The sequence below is a fragment of the Cygnus olor genome, chromosome 11 (genome assembly GCF_009769625.2).
Source record: "Cygnus olor isolate bCygOlo1 chromosome 11, bCygOlo1.pri.v2, whole genome shotgun sequence".
NCBI classification, from domain to species: Eukaryota; Metazoa; Chordata; class Aves; order Anseriformes; family Anatidae; genus Cygnus; species Cygnus olor.
Genome location: NC_049179.1, coordinates 4,002,412 through 4,021,670, shown reverse-complemented (window position 1 = coordinate 4,021,670; position 19,259 = coordinate 4,002,412). Strand labels below are relative to the sequence as shown.

Genomic DNA, 19,259 nt, shown 5'->3' with positions numbered 1-19,259 from the left:
TTATTTCTCCCATCAGTAAATTAGACGTGATGTTCCAAAATCTTTCTCAGACATACACAAAACAGAATGGATTCTCTCCGGCTAGATACTTGTCAATTGTGATAATTGTGAGCAGAGAATCTCAGATCCTTCATTAAAGTCATCTGATTCAATACTAGAGGTTATAAACACTATGCATCTAAATTTTCTCTATGCTTCCTATTAAAAAAAAATAAAAAAAAAAAACGAAGGACAGATGCTTTTCTTTCACAGAAGTGACATATCCTATCATTGGACAGGTCTGGTTGTTGGGAAGAAATTGCAGAACCTGGCTCATGTATTACTGTCTAAGCCATTTGTTTTGTTAACTATCTGTCAATGTTGCAAAGTGATAACCTGGCTAAGGTACATAGATTCACAGCCTTCTTGAATAAACACTATGCTTCCCCACCCTGAACTTCTAAAGACACAGTTCAAAAGAAACAACCAAGTTCATTTTCATATGCTGAAATGGGCAGTAATTAACAACCCTTAGTTAAACAGAAGGAGGTTTGTTCCTGACTTATCAGTTTACTTATCAATATATTTGAGCAACTAAATCATTGAACTGATGAATTCGTTCATAATGCTTAAACTGAAACTCTACACTAAAATAGAAGTTATGTCTTCAAGTGGGATGTACTAGAAAATACATTTCACCAACGCCATCAGTATTTTCCAAAATGTTGTTCAAAAAATGAGGAGGTTTATCTACATGCCAAATCAGATTACTATCACAGTTATTAGTGTAGAACACAATTGATACACGCAGGGATCATTTTATACAGTACTGCAGCTCGGTCACTAAATCAAACAGCAAAGATTTCCCCTCATTACCAGGTGTTGCAAAAGCAACAGCATAACATTCTTGCATCTTCAAATTGGGGCACAAAGGTAACAAAGGTCTCCCATCATCCTAAGAGTAGACCACGGGCAACTACGACAATTTCTAAATGCTTTGTTGTGTAAGCAGTCACATGTTCTCTGATGTGCTTGCCCAAGACGTAACACAAATTACTCCCACAGTACATTTTTTGAGGTTTAATACCTATTGGAATATTCCAGCTAGCATTGGAGATCTTACAATCCTGTCAAAGCAGATAAATTTCATGCTGTAGCAGTAACATTCCTGTTAACTATGGTGAGCAAGGCAGCACATCTGGAATGAAGTGATACCCTTTTTCAGATTAAACGGTAGATTTGGGTAAGATGGACAAGATTTCAAGCAGATTTCAAGCAAGATTTTCTAGGTCAGTCTGTCGAGGTGATATCTGACTGCCTCACTAATACATCTCAGGAGAGTGGCAGTGGAACTAGGTATCCCTTAGCTACAGAAAAGATAAGTCAAGAAATTTGCTGTTTTAACCAAATAAGTGTCTAATGCCAATCTATGAAGTAAGAAAGTTTTCATTTCTCAATAGAGACTATGCATTATTTAGACTCCTTATCTGTTATCTGTTGTGCTGCAGTTCTAGTATTCCATGATGTTTTACATTTGATTAACCCATCTTTGTCTCACTTCTCCATTCATTTTTTCCCCATGTATTTTAAGCAGCTTCTGTGATCTAAAGAGGCTATTTTTGCATCTTCTTGGTGTGAACAGCATTCCTTATGCAGCCCATCAAGAAGCAGAGCTCTAGACATAACATTGCTTGCTACTTTCAGAGAGGCAATGCAACTGGAAATGCAGTTTGAAGTTTCAGATTGAGAATGCTAGTTCTTCACTCAAACAGCCTTGAAAGGCCTTTTATATCTGATCACACAGACGTGGTGAACAGGATGAGAGTTCAAGGGTGCAAAAAGTCAACTTGAGTGCTGCTACTCCAGTGCCAAGAGATACAGAAGTCAGCAGTCTTGTTCTGGCTGCAGCTGATTCAACTGAAGAGGTTACTGGTCCAAGCTGCTTCCCAGCATATCAAAGATCACTGCCCTGGCAGATCTGCTGACATCACAGCTCCAGTAATTGCTTCCTAATCTAGTTCAATCAAAATGCCTAGTTTAGCTTACACACTTTAAAAATGTAACTTTTGCTTTTCTCAGATAATCTAGAGAACATTTGTACATGAAGTTATCATGACAGATCTGTAGGGAGTAGAGTGGGAAAAGAAACAGAAGAGAGCCCCTGGGCAGTAACCTGTTCACCCTGCAAAGCTGCAATCAGAACAGAATGTGTGACTTTATTGTATCTTCACATTATGGTTCCCTCGACAGTACTAAGCATTGTTTCCTTTGTCTGTAGAAACAATGGCATGTGTAACTCCACACACAAAAAAAGTTATTTGCAGAAGTTACTTGACAGTATTGTATTCATCTGATGGAATTGGGGGTAGCAATTAAATTGTGGGATCAACAGAAAAGCACAAAGAGAGCGTGCAGTGTATGTCATGAAGAACATGGATATGACAAACCAGCAAATGGAAGATCAAGTTGTAAAAGGTACCAAAGGGCACTAGAGGGATTGTAATGGGAATTCTCCAGAGATAATTAAGTTGGCATGGAATTGACCACAGCTGCCAGTACCCTAAGAGAAGAGTCTTGTGCAAGTCTGCAAAGCTGGTACATCCCCTTGTTCTAATCAGAGCATTCACCACAAGAATGCTTTGGTCAATGCCACCAACGTCTGAGTGCCTGTAGTAGAGGGGAGATGGCGAGAGAAGGAAGAATACTTGCCATAAGTGCAGTCTCTTGTTTTTAAAGAAATGTGGGAATAAAGAAACTGCAAAGCCTGAAAAGGTAAGAAAAGCTGAGGAAGCATTCAGTGAGCAATTTTAATTTCTTTTCAGTGCAACAGTTCAACAAGCACTGAAGATCCTATATCATTAGTACTGCATAAGAGATGCCATCCACACACCTGGACAAGAGAAAGGGGCAGTGCTGTCATTCTGCCACAGTGTTTGTTTCTGCAGCCATAGCTAGAAGATTGAGCTGACCCTAGATTAAGTCCCTGTTTGTAGTTAACTCTGTGAAGTAAAACCTTAAAGCCCAAAAGAGTGTTGCCTGGGCAGTGCAGGAAAGGCCTGTGGGAGGAGTGCAGGAGAGGGGTCCTATAGCATGATCGTCCTAGCCAGCAAAACCCCTAGCAGCTCGGAATACAAGGTGGTCTGAAGGAAAGCTCTCTATCTCCAGTCAGCCTCCAGCTGATTACAGAATCCATAAGACGACTGCTTGGAGCTCTCCCCCTCTTTTTTTTTTTCTTTTTCTCACAAGTCATTTGCTTTGAAAAGTAACAAAAAATTGTTGTTGTTTTGTTTTTCCTTTTAAATTAAGAACAAAACAGAACAGCATAATCAAGTTAGAAATAAATTCTGGCTTCTTCTCTGACTCTAGCCATGCAAATCCTCTGCAGGATACTGAGTTACACAATAGCCTCAACCCACAAAAAATGACTTGCAGGCATTACATCATCCAATCAGACCCAAAGGCAACAGCATTGTTACCCAACAATTTCAGACAGCTGATTAACCACTTTTTGTAGGGTGTCAATTACACCACACCCTGCTTGTTCATAACTGTGTTGTTGACAGCAGAACACAGCAAGAGAAAAGCATGGTACCCCCCACATACACACCACATGTATACACAGTAATGCTACTGCCAGAATGATGTGCTTAATTTGTCATGAACTCAGCCAGGAGTACTTAGAAACCTTCAATAAATAAATAAGCAAGCACAGCAACATAATGGCACATCTGGGCTTGTTGTGAGACTGTACAGTGAAATTTTAAATTTCTTCAAGTTATGTCACTTGTTTGGGGAAGCTGAGGGTTTTAGGAGGAGCAACAAAGACCTTAATGGAGGGAGCCATTCACCCTTGGCAATGCCACTCCGAGATTCAAGAATCTTATTGCGGAAGAGGGCTTTTTCTGAAAAACCTTCTTACTGGTTTTAGTCACTTTCCTTCATGTTCTTTTTGCACATCTTTAAGGTATTTAAGGTACATTGTTATGTATATTACTGGTTCTGAGGAATTTAAAGTGATGTTTTCAGTTTGACACACAACTGATAAAGCATACTTTCCTTATAACCTCTCCTTTCCATGTGCCTGCTGGAAATTGTTTTTCATTGTTCATAAATCCAAGGCTTGTTTACACTGGAATACAGGAAAAGCTAAAGGAGAATGCTAGTGTGTAAGCCATAGTGGCTTTTTTTGGCTTTTGCTGTGAAGTGATAAATGATTCTTGGTCCCCCATGGGTTAGAGGGCACCAAACTTCAAATAACTACAACATCCGATAACAAAGTTTTTCTCCATCATTTGCAATCAAAACACCAAGAACACAGCCCTCTGGACCTCTCATCCTTCATGTTCAATTGTAAATCCTGATTAAATAGCTTGCAGGTGTCAGGATTAGAGTATATTCATTGGGAGCCTAAACATAGCACCAGCTGGGTTCCTCATTTGCCAGTTGTAGTTGCTTCTTTGTTTTGAAACTGTTGACAGTACAACTAAAAATATTCCTTTGGGTAGAGACAGAGTTAAATAACAAGCAGGATGAGTAAGAGAACAGCTGTAGATATTTTTCTGTGTTTAACATACCTGCCTTGTTGATTTATAGTAAGCCCTCCATATAATGTACATTCTGTGTAATCCAAAACATTTAACCTTTTGAGCCAGGGCTATGATAAAGCTATCAAACACAGGAAAGGGTCTTGACAAGCCTTGTATTACCAGCTTTTTTCTCAAAGGAAAACTGAAATATAGTTTCACCTCACTTTTAGTATACAACAACAAGCAGTATTATGCCTTATCAGTTGCTACCAACTAAACTATATGCCAGACATCAACACAAACAGCAGCGTGGAGATGGAAAAGAAAACACAGTTTTGGCAAGTTCTCAAAATCCTACTCTAGTGAGTGGCTGCTTGGTTCAAGCATGGCTTCCTTGTGGGGATGAGAATTTCTGCTCTTCTTTTAAAAACAGAACCAGAGTAAGTGCTTAAAGAACAGAACCCATCTTCACGATTAATCCTTCACACAAAAGCAAACAGCATCTGCCAGCATGCAGGACCATCAGTCTGAATTCAAATCCCTTTTATTACGGTTTTATCAGTAAAACAACATACTACAAGTACAAGGATACTCCATTGCCAGTACCGTTGTCTTAAGATGTAATACCAGGGTTGCAACACATTTCTATCATTAAATCATATCTATTGTTTTCGGTATTTTGTCCAAATCCATGTTCTCTTTGGAATTAAGTTCTGGCTACTTAAAAATCCCTAAAGTTTTCAAATAGTTATTCATTTTGACTTCCTGTCCCAAACTCTTGAGTAAAACATTACTATGTTGTAATCCCAAAGGACACTTCATTTCTGTGGGCAGTGAACCAAGTCATACAGAATAGATGTAAGGAGAGAGACATGTACAAAAGACATTACTACTTTTAGCTATAAAAGAGTAAAGGGGAAAAATCTGAAAAATTTAATAGTCTTTTTATTACATGGCACCGAAGCAAAAAAAAAATAAAAAGAAAAAGAAAAAATCTGAGTGTTTCAGATAATACATCCAAGATAAGCTTAAACAAAATATTGACTACTTTACACATCTGTATTTATGAGGGGGGAGGATCGTGAGTAGACATGGGCCAAATGGTCCCAAAGCAATTTGCACAGTAGTGAGGCACTCACCTCACTCATGACTAATTGAACTCACTTTTCCCATCATCAGTTCTCACGAGAAATTCAAAGCAGACTACAGGGTCTATCTGTAATACTGAGGTTTTAACAAGTTTTCTTGCAATGCTGCTAGAATTTTAAAGACAAGTTCTTCCCAGTAAATAATATAATGAGAAAACATCAGCACTTAAGAGGATTCCACAGGGTTAATGCCAGGTTTAAAAAGACTTCAAAATGGATTTTACCCAGTTCACATGTCAGGAGGCACAGCACGGAATCAATTTACAGCAGGAGCCAAAGATCACAAATTTTAGGGGAGCCTGGGGACTGATTCTCCCAATCGGTGCCGTGGGGTGCACAGATGAAAGAGCAAACTTGTTTTTTTTCTTTAATGGTGACAGCATATTCTGAAATTACGCACAGCAGGCAGGAGGAACCTGCATAGATTTCAAAAGATACTGCAGGTTTGTGTGCTGAAGCATACATTTAAGGTCCTAGTTAATGTCCTAGCCTTTCACCTCTGGAGGCCTGGGCTCAGATTTATCTGAGGTAAAAGTGAAGGAGAATTTGGGAGTTCTATCTTCTTAACCCTTATTGGCCATCAGTCCACATCACAGAAGCATAAACCAGTCATCAAACTCTACTTACTTTTACTATTCTGACGTAAACCTGAAGAAATTCATCTAAACACTGGTATAGTTCTGGGTTTCCACTGATTTGAACTGGACTTAATGAATGAAAAGCCAAATTCTACTGTTCATATCAGTAAAAACCTAGACCTGTACAGTATTCAGAGGAACCATGCAGAGAAAGTAAGTAAAAAATATGAGAGAAAGTCAGACACCCACTCAGACTAGAAAACAGACTTTTTTTCAGGTCCAGAATATTTTCTCAGAGTCTGCTTGGAAGATGCAATGTTCTCCTTTTTCCTTCTCACTCACAAATATTGTGTAAGTATACCTTCTAATAATCTGCATAAATTTGGCTTTCACTAATGCTGTTCTAGATAGAGTTCAAGATATGCCAGGCAATTTCAAATACACCAAGATAATCCTTTTCAAACACACCAAGATAATCTGTAGAGCAGTACAAATAACAACAACAAACAACTTTCAAAGAAATTAAGCTAAGAGTGGTAGTCTATCATCCTTCCATTGAAAAGTCATTGAAACAGGAAGAGAGAGCTCAAAAGACCTATTGGATTATCCAAATCTGTCATTTTCAGGGCTTCTATAGGATTGTTCCTATATAATTCCATTTCCTAGTGCTTTTCTTAATCTCATTTCAGAATTTCCAAGCAACAAAGTACTCACGACTTCTACAGCCCAGTTGCTCTCACTTTTAAGAATTTTCTTACCCATGCATTCATTTCAAATTTGCTCTTTCCTAATTTTCATTCCAAACATGTTAATCAAATGCATTACGTGAAATATTTCTAGACCTAGCAACTACAAATCCAAGATTGCACTCTGTGCATTTTTATGCTAATTTTTATTATGGGTAAAATTTATGTATTCAAAGATTTGCACTGCATAAGGTGTATCACAAGGGGGTGTACTTTTATCTAAACGAGCCACTCCTCTTGCAGCATGCTCTGAGGATAATGATGGTATCTCTAGCCTGACGTGTAAACAGAAAGCTAGTATGCATTGCACAGAATTTTCTCTCTCACATCCTCTGGTTGTGCCTCCAATCTGTCAAATGAAGCAACCACACCTAGCCTTTAGTCTGCTGAACCTGTACTCCATGTAAAGGCCAAACGAATCTTTACTGCACTTGGGTATTTACTAGACAAAGGTACAGAACTGAGTTTAATTCCATGCTGATGCAGGTGAGGTTGTGTACAAAACCCACTGGTCCTTAACAAAGGAGTTATCTGGGAGTTAATCTGGGAGTACTGGTTGATAGGCAGCTGAATATGAGCCAGCAGTGTGCTCAGGCGGCCAAGAAGGCCAACAGCATCCTGGCTTGTATAAGAAGCAGTGTGGCCAGCAGGGCTAGGGAAGTGATTGTCCCCCTGTACTCGGCTCTGGTGAGGCCGCACCTCGAGTACTGTGTTCAGTTTTGGGCCCCTCGCTACAAGAAGGACATGGAGGTGCTTGAGAGAGTCCAGAGAAGGGCAACGAAGCTGGTGAGGGGTCTGGAGAACAAGTCTTATGAGGAGCGGCTGGGGGAGCTGGGGTTGTTCAGCCTGGAGAAGAGGAGGCTCAGGGGCAACCTTATCGCTCTCTATAGGTACCTTAAAGGAGGCTGTAGAGAGGTGGGGGTTGGTCTATTCTCCCACGTGCCTGGTGGCAGGACGAGGGGGAATGGGCTAAAGTTGCGCCAGGGGAGGTTTAGGTTGGATATTAGGAAGAACTTCTTTACTGAAAGGGTTGTTAGGCATTGGAATGGACTGCCCAGGGAAGTGGTTGAGTCGCCATCCCTGGAGGTCTTTAAAAAACGTTTAGATGTAGTTCTTAGTGATATGGTTTAGTGGAGGTCTTGTTAGTGTTAGGACAGAGGTTGGACTAGATGATCTTGGAGGTCTCTTCCAACCTTGACGATTCTGTGATTCTGTAAAGTCATCTCAAATCTTCACCATGTATTCTGGCAACAGTATGCTCATTATTTCCTGCTAGCAGAGACAGTATTGGTTTGTTGCAGGCTACCAATTTTTCTGTTAGTGAGCTTCCTAAGGACAGAAATAATTTGTTGTAGGATATGACAAAAAATACATGACCTTTGTTTGTTTTTATAAAACACAAGGTCATCTTAGGCAGAAGTTTATCCTTCCATTTACTTCATTTCCTTTATTTTTATGACAAGCACAACCAGCACGGTAACTCTACTTCATTGCTGCATTTGTACATGACACTGCACTTTTTTTCCCAATACATTTGGTTGCAGTTTCATTCCAAAACAAATTTAACCACCAAATTCCATCTATTAAAAAAATACCTTATTACTTTACAGCTTTAAAGTATTCATTGTCTCCAGAGTGGTAGAAAGAACTATGAATTATCATTACTTTTTAAACACTCAAAGAGCTTTGCTTAAGCTGACTTGAGGGAAGAAAAAAAAAAAAAGAAAAAAAGTGGATTTCCTCCACAGACATTACTTTTTAAGTCCCTCTGAAAATTAACTTTAAACAATAAGTGCAACGTAAGCTTAAAAATGCCTCAGCAATATTCTTTCCACCTTGGTAGTATAAATATTTTGTAGGAAAGCACAATAATCACTACTTCAATTTACTCATCAGGAATGTTCCTCTTTTCCATAATGGAGCTTTGAGTAAATTCTTTTTACAAAGAATGTATGAAGTCCTCAGCAGGTTGAGAGAATGTCATTAGAATCACTTTTATAACCACCAAGCTAAAAACCTTGCCGTATATATTCACTGGGGTTTCCCTTCCCCCTATTCGCTCTTTCTAATTTCATTCAGTAATCATGGGTATCAAGAAGCATTGCATACACAGCTGCTTCAATATTGCTAGCCAAGAATTCTGACTTGACCATATATGTTTGAAGTTTGGCAGTTACTTGTGTTGCACGTGTTGAACAATGTTTTGTCAGTACTTCAAGTGACATGCTGGTTTCAGAAACAGGTTTAACATGACAATATGAATAGTGATGAAAAGGGCCACTTCTGTAAGGTAAATATCACACTTCTCATGTTATCAGAGATGATGAACACAGAATAATATGTCAAAGCAGAATTATTAGACAACAGAAAGGAGTCAAAATTTCCCAATCACTTATACTAACACAAGATGCATTAAATGATCCCATGCAAGGAAAAAAAACTGTGCAAAACGTATTACAATCTGACACAGTAGAGTCTCGTATGCACAGAAACACATGGTAAAAATACACTAGACTGCAGGACTGAACACAAAATGGCAAGCTACACCTTTGCACTGGGAGAGGCAGTCATAAAAGATACATTTTGCTAAAAATCTTTCTTCCCTTGGCTCATTTCCTTTGTTTCAGAAAACTGTTAAGAAAGGAAAGAAAAAATAACTCCCTTGAGATAATCATTTTTTTCTAAAAAGGACAGGTGAGTAAAGCTGAAATGAGTCTGAGAGGTTATTCTGTAACCACAGTAAAATACCCTGAAGCTTTTCTTTGACGCAGTTCTATGCCTCTATATGAAGAATCATATTTTCCCAAACGGCAATGTCTTCATTCTGTTCTAGTTCAATATCAGGATAGAAACTATATGAAAAAGAATTAGTACATTTTATTTTAATTGGTGTTCAAACTTTGTTTTCTTATTAACATTAATTCAGTGTATTACATATTCTTTCAGGGAAAGACAACCTGATGTGTTTATATTGAACTGTATGCATACAGTATATGCAAGTATGTGGGTAAATACAGAGAAATACAAGACTGCATAAGCAGTTTGTTAAACAAATCATTTGCTGTTTTAATGTTTAGATTTCTTCATTACAATATTGTCAATGCCATGAAAAATAATTTCATGCAACTAAATATGATGGACAGTCTTGTGTCCGGAATTGTCTGGACTTTGTAAATGACTTGGAATAAATCCTGATCCATCCACAGAGGCTAGAGCAATGGTGTTGCAAAACACCACAAACAACCTTCAACTCAACAAATTCTTATTTTAAAGGGGACTTGCTTAGTTTCTAACAAGTGTATAGATTAGCCTATTTCATGGCCACCACAAGCAAAGCATAAAGACATCAACTTTAAACACCTGAGTGGGAATTTTGAGATTGCTAAACAACCTCTTGCGCCTGTTCTATCATTCATTTAAAAGACAAATTTATTTTTTCATGGATGATACTTGACACCTCCAGCAACAGTGTTTTAGTTCTACTGCATGTGGACACTAAAGCTGCACAGACACCTAGCAATGTGTGCCCTGCATTCCACGCCTCACAACTTGCACCTCACTTTTTCATTCCCATTCTAGTATCCAAACCACAACAGAGCTGTTTGTTGAAACTGAAGTATGCTGGCAGGAAACAGCGCCAATCAAAGGCTACATCAACAAAAAAAATCAAAAGATGGCCTGTAAGCCATACTGGCTGTAACAGTTACACGATCACCAATTTCTTACCTGGCTAAAGCAAGACAGCTAGGAATCAGTTGTTCATGGCAAATAGCACTCAAAAGAGACCAAAATGACTGTTCAACAGGAATCTAAAAAGCTACCAGAAATGCCAATTTATACATTTTACAAAGTATTTGGCATGGAGCGAATCTATAGTTTAACAAAAATGCCACCTTAAATTAAAAAGGATGATTTTTCAGCATATTGCTTTACTGAGCACATGAATTCCACAAACTTTTATTCACCAAGTAAAGCAAATTTGAGATCAAGACATACAAACTGAAACTAATTGTTGGCATGTCAGTTTCTACAGGGTTTTACCTTAAATGGGCAAATTATTCCTAACCAGTACAGGTAATTATTCTCAGAATAATTATTTTCTGAATGAGTTACTACCATATGTTCTACAAACTCTGATTCAGTCCTCCTAAATGTTTTCTAGAACATGATGGGACTCCTGCAAATTCTTCGTAACCTTGAAAGAAAACCTCCCATACAATTGCAAATATTTAAATCAGCAAGAACTAACTAAGAAACAATGTTTCACAGAGCTTTATGCCTGATCTACCATTAAGTATTTTCATCAAATATGACGGCTAGTTTTACTCTAAGTAATAAAAAGCTCTTTCATATAGTGTAATTTAAAATGATCACATTTTTCATCAAATGTAACAACATGTTGTCAATGACATTTAAGCAACCTCATGAGTACCACAGAAGTTTAACTAAATAATGATCAGATGAAAAATTAATTGGTTAAGTCTTACCATGGATGTCCACACATTAGAGTTAAGTCTGCATTGAAATGTTGCATAAAAATATACTTCTTCATTTTTTTTCTTTCTTTTTTATTTCTTCTTCCTTTTTTTTTTTTAAGCAAATGTTTTTCATTTAGAGATTATATCATGAACAGATGTAGGATAACGTTAATAGTCCCTTCTGGAAACATTAATCACAAGGTTTTACTTATTATTTGGTGTCAGCATTTAAAAGTCAAAGCATTTCCAGAACTGTCACCATTGAAATATTCATTTAGTTTAAAGCTAAATTACAAAACAGTGTGTTTTTGTTGTTGTTGTTGTTTGTTTTTACAGTCCCAGCATCTTTTTAAGGCATATGTAAGAAAGAGAATGGCAGACAATGCACTGTTCTCATGGTGACAATGTAGACAGACCGTAGTAAGACTGTCTACTGTAAAAAGAGGACTGAAAACCCAACTCTACCAAACTTTTTAAATGTTTGAGCGAATTTAGGTTTCCACAAAGGAGATTTTGGTTGCCAGCATGATAATAACATGATGCTTTCAAAGGCAGATTCCCTGTTCCCAGCTCACTCTGCAAACATTAACCAGAATGAAAATAAGGAAAAGTTAGGGTCTTGGTACAAAGAGACCTCAACCTGTCTTCCACATACATTCCCACATGCAGAGCATCATGCAGGTGAAGCAAACTGTACTACTTTGAAATTCTTGTTAACCTATGTCCAATAGCTATATTGAAAACACCTAAGAAAGTAACCAAAACAAGTCCATATACTTCTATTTGCAGGTAATAACTTTGCTGGTTACTTCAATGTCCTGGAACTCTGAAACTCTATATTGTTCTTCAAGCTAAAGATTTGCTATGTATTACCCTGGACAGGTTTAACAAAAAGCTTACACACACATTTGGATCTGCACTATTAAAAAAAAAAAAAAAAAAAAGCAAGCCTGTCCTTAAGGTGTCTATGAAACATAATCAAACATGGCAGGACAATCTCAAAACCTCCAGAATCATTATCCAGTCACAATTGACCACGATGAAAATTATTAACTGCTTCACAAGAGACTTATTTAAGGTTTTAAAGCAGGCAGATACAAGAAAGACTATTCACTTGTTTAAACAGTGCTATATTTGTCAGTATTTAGACACTAAGAACTTTTGCTACAACATCCTCCATCACCTCTTCCCTTTTAGAATATACAGGATGAACATCAAATAAACTCTTCCTGGAGATACCTGTCTCCCTCAACTGGCTCTACAATTGAACCTGCATCAACTAAGCACCATGTTTTTAAAGTGCTCAAGGGATGTGAAATGAATCTTCAAGACTGTTTAGCTATTTACACATCTTTAGTTCTGAAATTCCAGCCTTAATCCTCCTTTCCCTAACTCCACTAACTGGTCCCCAGGATATTGTTCAGCACCTTTGGAGAACAATAGCAGTATGTTAAAGCAAAGATGGATGTGCTTTTGTTGCTCTGTTCAGTAAAAGAGACAGAATCACAGAATCACATCTTCCAGGCTGTACAGAAAAATGACTTAAGTCTGCTCCCTGGCAAACTGGTTCTTTATTTAGTTTCCACAGTGTAATTTTCAAAAGCGTCCATGTGAAAATGCAAGCACGTGCACTAAGGATTATTTTGACACATGGTATCCATCATTTGGATTTACTAATTTTCCAAAATAAACTGTTTTGGCAGTTTCCCTGTGCATGTGAATTTTTGAGTAAAGGCAATGTGTAATGTTACAAGACACATTCATGTGCTGACCTTTCACAAAACCAAAATTGTTAATAAAGCTAAGGTGGTGGGAAGTGCTCCATTTTCGTTTTGGCCACAAGACTAAAACACCCACATTAGAAGAGATACCAACTGTCATTAGCTTGTGGCCTAGTTCTGCCACCTCACATGAGTGATTGGACTGAGGACCCAGTGTTAATGAAAGTTACTTGAACAACAAAATGTTTATATAACCGGATCCTTTCAGAAAATTTATCTTCATAAGACATGTACAAAGCAAGCCCATGCAAATAACGGCAACTACAGTTTATTTCCAGATCTAATTCCAGAGGCTCTATGTTCCTTTAGTTTGGCACAGGTATTTTTACACAGCATACACCCAGTCAAGTTTTGTGTATTCCTTCCTATTCCTGTAATCAGAGCTTAACCCCCTACTTCTATACAATACCCCCTGCTACTTCCCATTCACAGGATATTTATACATTTGGTTTAATGACACAGTGAATTCTTCCTTACTTGATGAGATATCTTTTTTAATGCTTTTTATTTCCAGTTAAATAAAAAACACACTGGATTTGAACGTATCCAGATAACAAAACTCCAACCTTAACATATAATTGTCCAGTGACTAGTAGACTTCATGAAATTTAACCATGGTAAAGAGAAGTTAGGACTGCAAATCATGTGAAGCCTCAGCATGCTCCCCTACCAGTCCACAGAACAAACATAACTTCAATTCCCCATTGCACTTGAGTCTCCCTTCTGGAAAGGGCTCATTCCACTGCACACTTTTTCAAGGAAATTTGCGTAAGATCAGTTTATGTGCATTCTACTTTGACCAAATCATGGCTCACATTTTTACACAAAAGCTTTTACAACACTTATGTATGCTGTCTCATAAAACAGACCTCTATTTGAAAGAGAGCTAATAATAAGGTCTTTAAATAATACAATCTAACTTTTAAACACACTGAGATAAAACTAACTTTTCTTCATTTAGGCTGGTTTCCTAAGGGGAGGCAGTTTGCACAATCACATGCTCTATCCTTCTTTCAGTTATTAAATTTTGAACCCACCCACTCATTTCAACTAAATGGAATGGAGACAAAACAGCTATAACACCAAGACATGCTTTGTTACGGCAAACCCTTAAGAATCCTGCCTCGTTCCTTCTTATTCCTCCAAAGGCAGGAAGAAGCTGCAAAGAAGCAACAGCAGTCACCACCTCCAAAGCACCAGAGAACAGCAACCCTGTCTCATCAGGTCTCTGCTCCCCAGCTCAACCTTAATTTCCCATTCCCTTCTTGGATACGGCCCAAGGTCTGTCCTCCTATACCTCAAGGCAGTGAAATCCAGTTTCCACTGCTGAAAAACCTTTAACTGGTAGTGGGCAATCCTGGTACCTCTCCATGAATTATGTTAGTGAGGTAGAACTTCCTGCTTTGTGTACTCTTAACTTCCACTTTTCAACAGCGGTGGTGTTCAGAACAGGCAAAACACTCAAGGGGCTGAAAACACATCTTTTTTGACCCAGTTTCTGGGCACACAGCTCTGGACAAAAAACATTGGAACTGTCAGTGATCTTCATCAATTTAAGTCCATGTTTAGAAAATACCTCTGAAAACATAAAGATAAAATACTAACACTGAGCAACTTTTAACTAGGAATTACTCCCAGAACTAACCAGAACCCTTCCACAGTACTTGTGGCACGGCCTGGAGCTGCACTCCTCATCCTCTCTTACTGGCTGCTGGGGCTGCACAACTCAGGCTGTGCCCAGCCATCACTAATGGAGTTCCTCACTAACCCAGTATATTAGCACAGCTCCCAACTCCAATCCTTTTGGAAGATGTAAAGGAATTTTATAGAAAGGATTTTTTCCTCCTCCATATAGAATCCATACATTCCAATAAACCAGACATTTAAAAATATCTAACTTTTTTACTCCTTGAAGCTCTGCTCCTGCCTCGAACAATCCCAACTAAAAGCACTTCTCTAAGGGGGAAAAATTAATTTATCTTATTAAAAGTATGTTTTATACAGAAATAAAGAAACACTCCTTAAACAGTATACTCAGCCTTTGCAGCAGAAGGAAGTCCATTCTGGAAGAACAGAGAATTTCCCACCCACACAGCCCCAGAGTGTGCCTGCCAAGGACATCTGACTTTGTACCTATTGTATTACTTGATACAGTAATAGGGTTTAGTGATTTTGGTTTGCAGTTTCTGGCAGGACCCCCAAAGTAATTTTCAATTAAAAGATTAAATGCTGATACTTGTCAAATTTGAACACATATGATGCCGTAACAATATGAAACAGCTTCCTCACAATTAAATTATTTTCATCGGGTATTTAAGTAGGGCTTGCAAATACTATGCCTTTGGGTAACTTGACTAAATACCTAAATGAAGTGCAATCATTTTTCTGTCATGACTGTGTCTCAAGTGGAATACAAGCTTGGCCTTCAAGTTCTTTCAACTGAATGTTTCAAATACATGTAGGTTCAACAAATGTTTGAATATTTCTGTTTCCATTAATAGCCCTTTTTTTGTCAAATTAGCAAAAAATAACATTTTTTTCCCAACAAAACCATGCCCCCCCCAAAACATGGATATTTTTAGCTATGAATAAAAAATAGTGATGTTTTCAGATAATCACACAAAGAATCAACAGAATCAACAAGTTTGTTGATTTATTCAGGCAGTGCTGAATGAATTAACCTCTCCCCCCTTCCAGGTTAACTTTCCTCTCATCAAAATGTTAGTTGGAATTATTTCTCTTTTATAGGTCCATATAAAATGCTGGGGAAATAGACCACACCTGAGGAAAACACAATAAATAATAGATAACTTCTGGGCATTGAAGGCTCAAGTCTTATACCCAGTAAACTCAAGAACAACACCTTTGTAGTCTTCAAGACATATATGACTGAGCCTCCAATTATTATATCTAATTTGATAGAGGAGTGGAAATTATGACAATATATGAAAGCATATTTCGCAGGAATTTTGAAGCAGTCTGGGCCTGTGGCTAAGGCACTGGGCTGGATTCAGAGGATGAACTAAAAAGACTCTTGTAAGTGTCACTGGATCTAACATTTTTGCAAGCAATTAACTTCTATATTTTTCAGTTTCCTCAGGTGTAAAGGGACAATAACAATGCTTACCCTAATTTGAAACGTATCTGGATATCTGTCAATAGAAAGCATTTCATTTTTAATTTAATTCATTTTCAAATCTATTAAGTTATAAATATTCTCAAGTGCTGCACCTATTGTTTTAGGAGTTCAATGCAAAGATGCTATGCCTGGGTCATTGTTTGAATTGTTGCAGGTAAAAAAAAAAAAAAAGTGTGATTAAAGCTTTGACTCAGCAAAGTCTTACAAAAGCATTCAATGTAAGTGAGAGGGTTATACTTGTATTTAAAATTAAGCATATATATGACTTGTATGTTTAAATGCAGAATTTCAGCTTGGCTGCAATAAACATACTGCACACAGAAACAAAGCAAGAGTAAATCTTTATTTTCCTGTGCAGATGTAGGTGACAGCCACCCCCTACCCTAGCCTTGTAACTTGTCCTCCATTCATCAGATGGTGTGTTTATTTTTGCTGTATGTGATGTGACTAGCAGAACTTAGGCAATGAAAACTTTTTTAATCAAGTGAAGATCTTTTGAAGAAAAAAAAAGAGAGGACCTGCTCCACTTTTTAGAATGCAAGGTCAAGAGTTATATACACACATTTAGAGACTAGTTTTATTTAGTTAAGTTTATAATTAAGAAAAAGAATCATTTCTTCTTACAACCTGTGAAACCCACTGCCACATAGAGTCACTGAAATAATGTTCTGGCAGTAACAGAAACAAAACCAGGTAAGTATATTATCATTAATCACCTATGGACTTAAGCAGATTGTATCAGATCACACAGCCTACATGAGTAAATCAGAAAGCAGCTCATTCTATCTGATGCACAGAACTAATCATACCTCCAGATAAATCACTGCAAAATTGTATTCTTGTGCACTCCCCTACCAGCAGGGTAACAAGGTTTTCAACCAGTAGATACAGGAGCAGTTGTGTCTTACAGTACCTAGCAGAAAGAGAGATTCAGGAGTTAGTCTCCAACTATTAGAAGTTGTCACTCCTGCATCACATTGTATGATCAGAGTGCAATAAAAACTAACAGTAAGTTGGAGCGAAACACATCCATTACTACAGAGTAAGAGAGGTGGAAAGGTAGCGGAGATTTTCGAAGGGTTAACTCAGCTCACCTCAGTTTTATCAACTTCAGTGGGGGATACTATCTTATACTTATTGGAGAACAGACACAAGACTGGAAACAGCCCTACCTCTGCAAAACATTCCCCTAGAGATGCAGCCTTCTAAAAACCCCTTAACTCCTTCTTTCAGTCCTGGGAAATGCCTGGTGAACCATGGGATATGTGGTCCTGACTTTAAAGTACTAGCAGCATTTATTAGTGGTGGAAATGAGAAATGAGTTATTCCTACACTCCAAGGAATAGGAAACTGGGGAGGAAAGCTAAACTATATATTTGTTCCTGATTTGTTATTTATTTTCCTTATTTTTCCTGCTTTATTTCCTTCCATTCTTTCTCCATACAAGAAGAGGCAGAATATGCTGATTTCTTTCCTGCTGTCCAAGCTCGGTTAAAGAAATGCACTAAGTTTACAGGAGGATTAAAACCAAATATGTCATGGGAGAAGGAAAGGATGAAGCACAGATTAGAAGAGAAGATGATACCTGAAATTTAGAGGAGACAGGGCAGTGAAGCTGCCCAGATGTCTTCACCAGTGCAAGGCACAGCTGTAGACCAAGCACTGAACTATTTTAAATGATGAGAAGAAATGGCAGTCAGAACTACTGACAGTCTTTTCTATTCTGCCTCTATTAATTCCTATGTACATGCAAGACTGCTTTTTTTTTTTCCTTTCTTGTTTTTTAAGCAAAAGCAAAAAATCAGAACTAGGTTTCTTTCTCCTTCAGAGCGAACAGTAAGTTTGCTTTGTCCATGGCCCCAGCCACACAGCCACGGTAGTTTGCAATATCTTTTGGGATAGTAAAGATATCTTTTGGGCCTAGTAAAGTGATTTTACTCACAAAAATCCTTCAATTTTCAGGCTATTAGGAAGCACTGATTGAACAAATAACAAACCAGATAAAGTACTTCACGTGGTGGGTAGCATACTTCCAGACCTCGCTGCTACAGGAGGTGGCAAGGACGGAGTGTACCAACAGGTTCAGAAAGATATCAGGCTAGTTCATGGACAAGGGGTCCATAAATGGATATACGACGAATATTGGTGGGCTGTACACTCTAATACTCCCACTACAACTGCAGATGCTGGGAAATCTGAGAATGGATCACCAAGTGGCTAGGCTCATATAACTCTATCTAGAGTGTCTCTTACTGCAACTGCACAGAGTTCATCCAATCCAGTAAGACATTTTTCTTGTTATTTAGATGAACTTATGAAAACAGATGCTTTTTAAACTATTCAGTAAGGAAATGTTACCTGACACATATACCAAAAACTTCAATTCACTTGAAACAGGTCAGACTATTTATGAATCATGCAGACGAAGTGGGATGCTAGACGAGAGGTATGTAGAAATGTCAGAATGCATTAACCTTCATTGTATATAGATTAGGAATGCATAAACAAAAGAGCAATATTTCTGTGTATAATTTGGAAAATCTGATCGCGTTTACCTAGTGTAATGTGCACTGGTATAAATAAAAGAGTTTTTCACAATTCAGAAGTTGTCCCAACTGCATAAGTCATACAAAGCAAAAGCTTCACACACAAAACAATTATCATGTCAAACCAGCATGCGAAGTTTGAGACTGTGGGTTCTACAAGTCTTTAGGAGACATAATATTGAGAAAAACATCACCATCCTTCCTGTGAGTAATTAGCATAGCAAGTTCCCTAACAAAAGCCCTTCTTTCAAGAGAAGTTCTCCCCAGGCCACAAGGAGCATAGAAATATACCATCTTAAATTTTTCAGGATATATTACAAACACAGCTGTACAAACGT

General features: G+C 37.9%; 1 long non-coding RNA gene across 8 annotated transcripts in view; it reads right to left on the bottom strand.

Moving 5' to 3' along the window:
• The window catches only part of LOC121075882, a 128,228-nt gene that overhangs the window by 94,331 nt on the left and 14,638 nt on the right, over positions 1-19,259 (bottom strand). For all 8 annotated transcript variants that reach the window (XR_005823208.1, XR_005823209.1, XR_005823211.1 and 5 more), the window contains exon 4: positions 17,185-17,288. This is a non-coding gene — a long non-coding RNA (uncharacterized LOC121075882). The remainder of the gene's footprint in view (positions 1-17,184; positions 17,289-19,259) is intronic.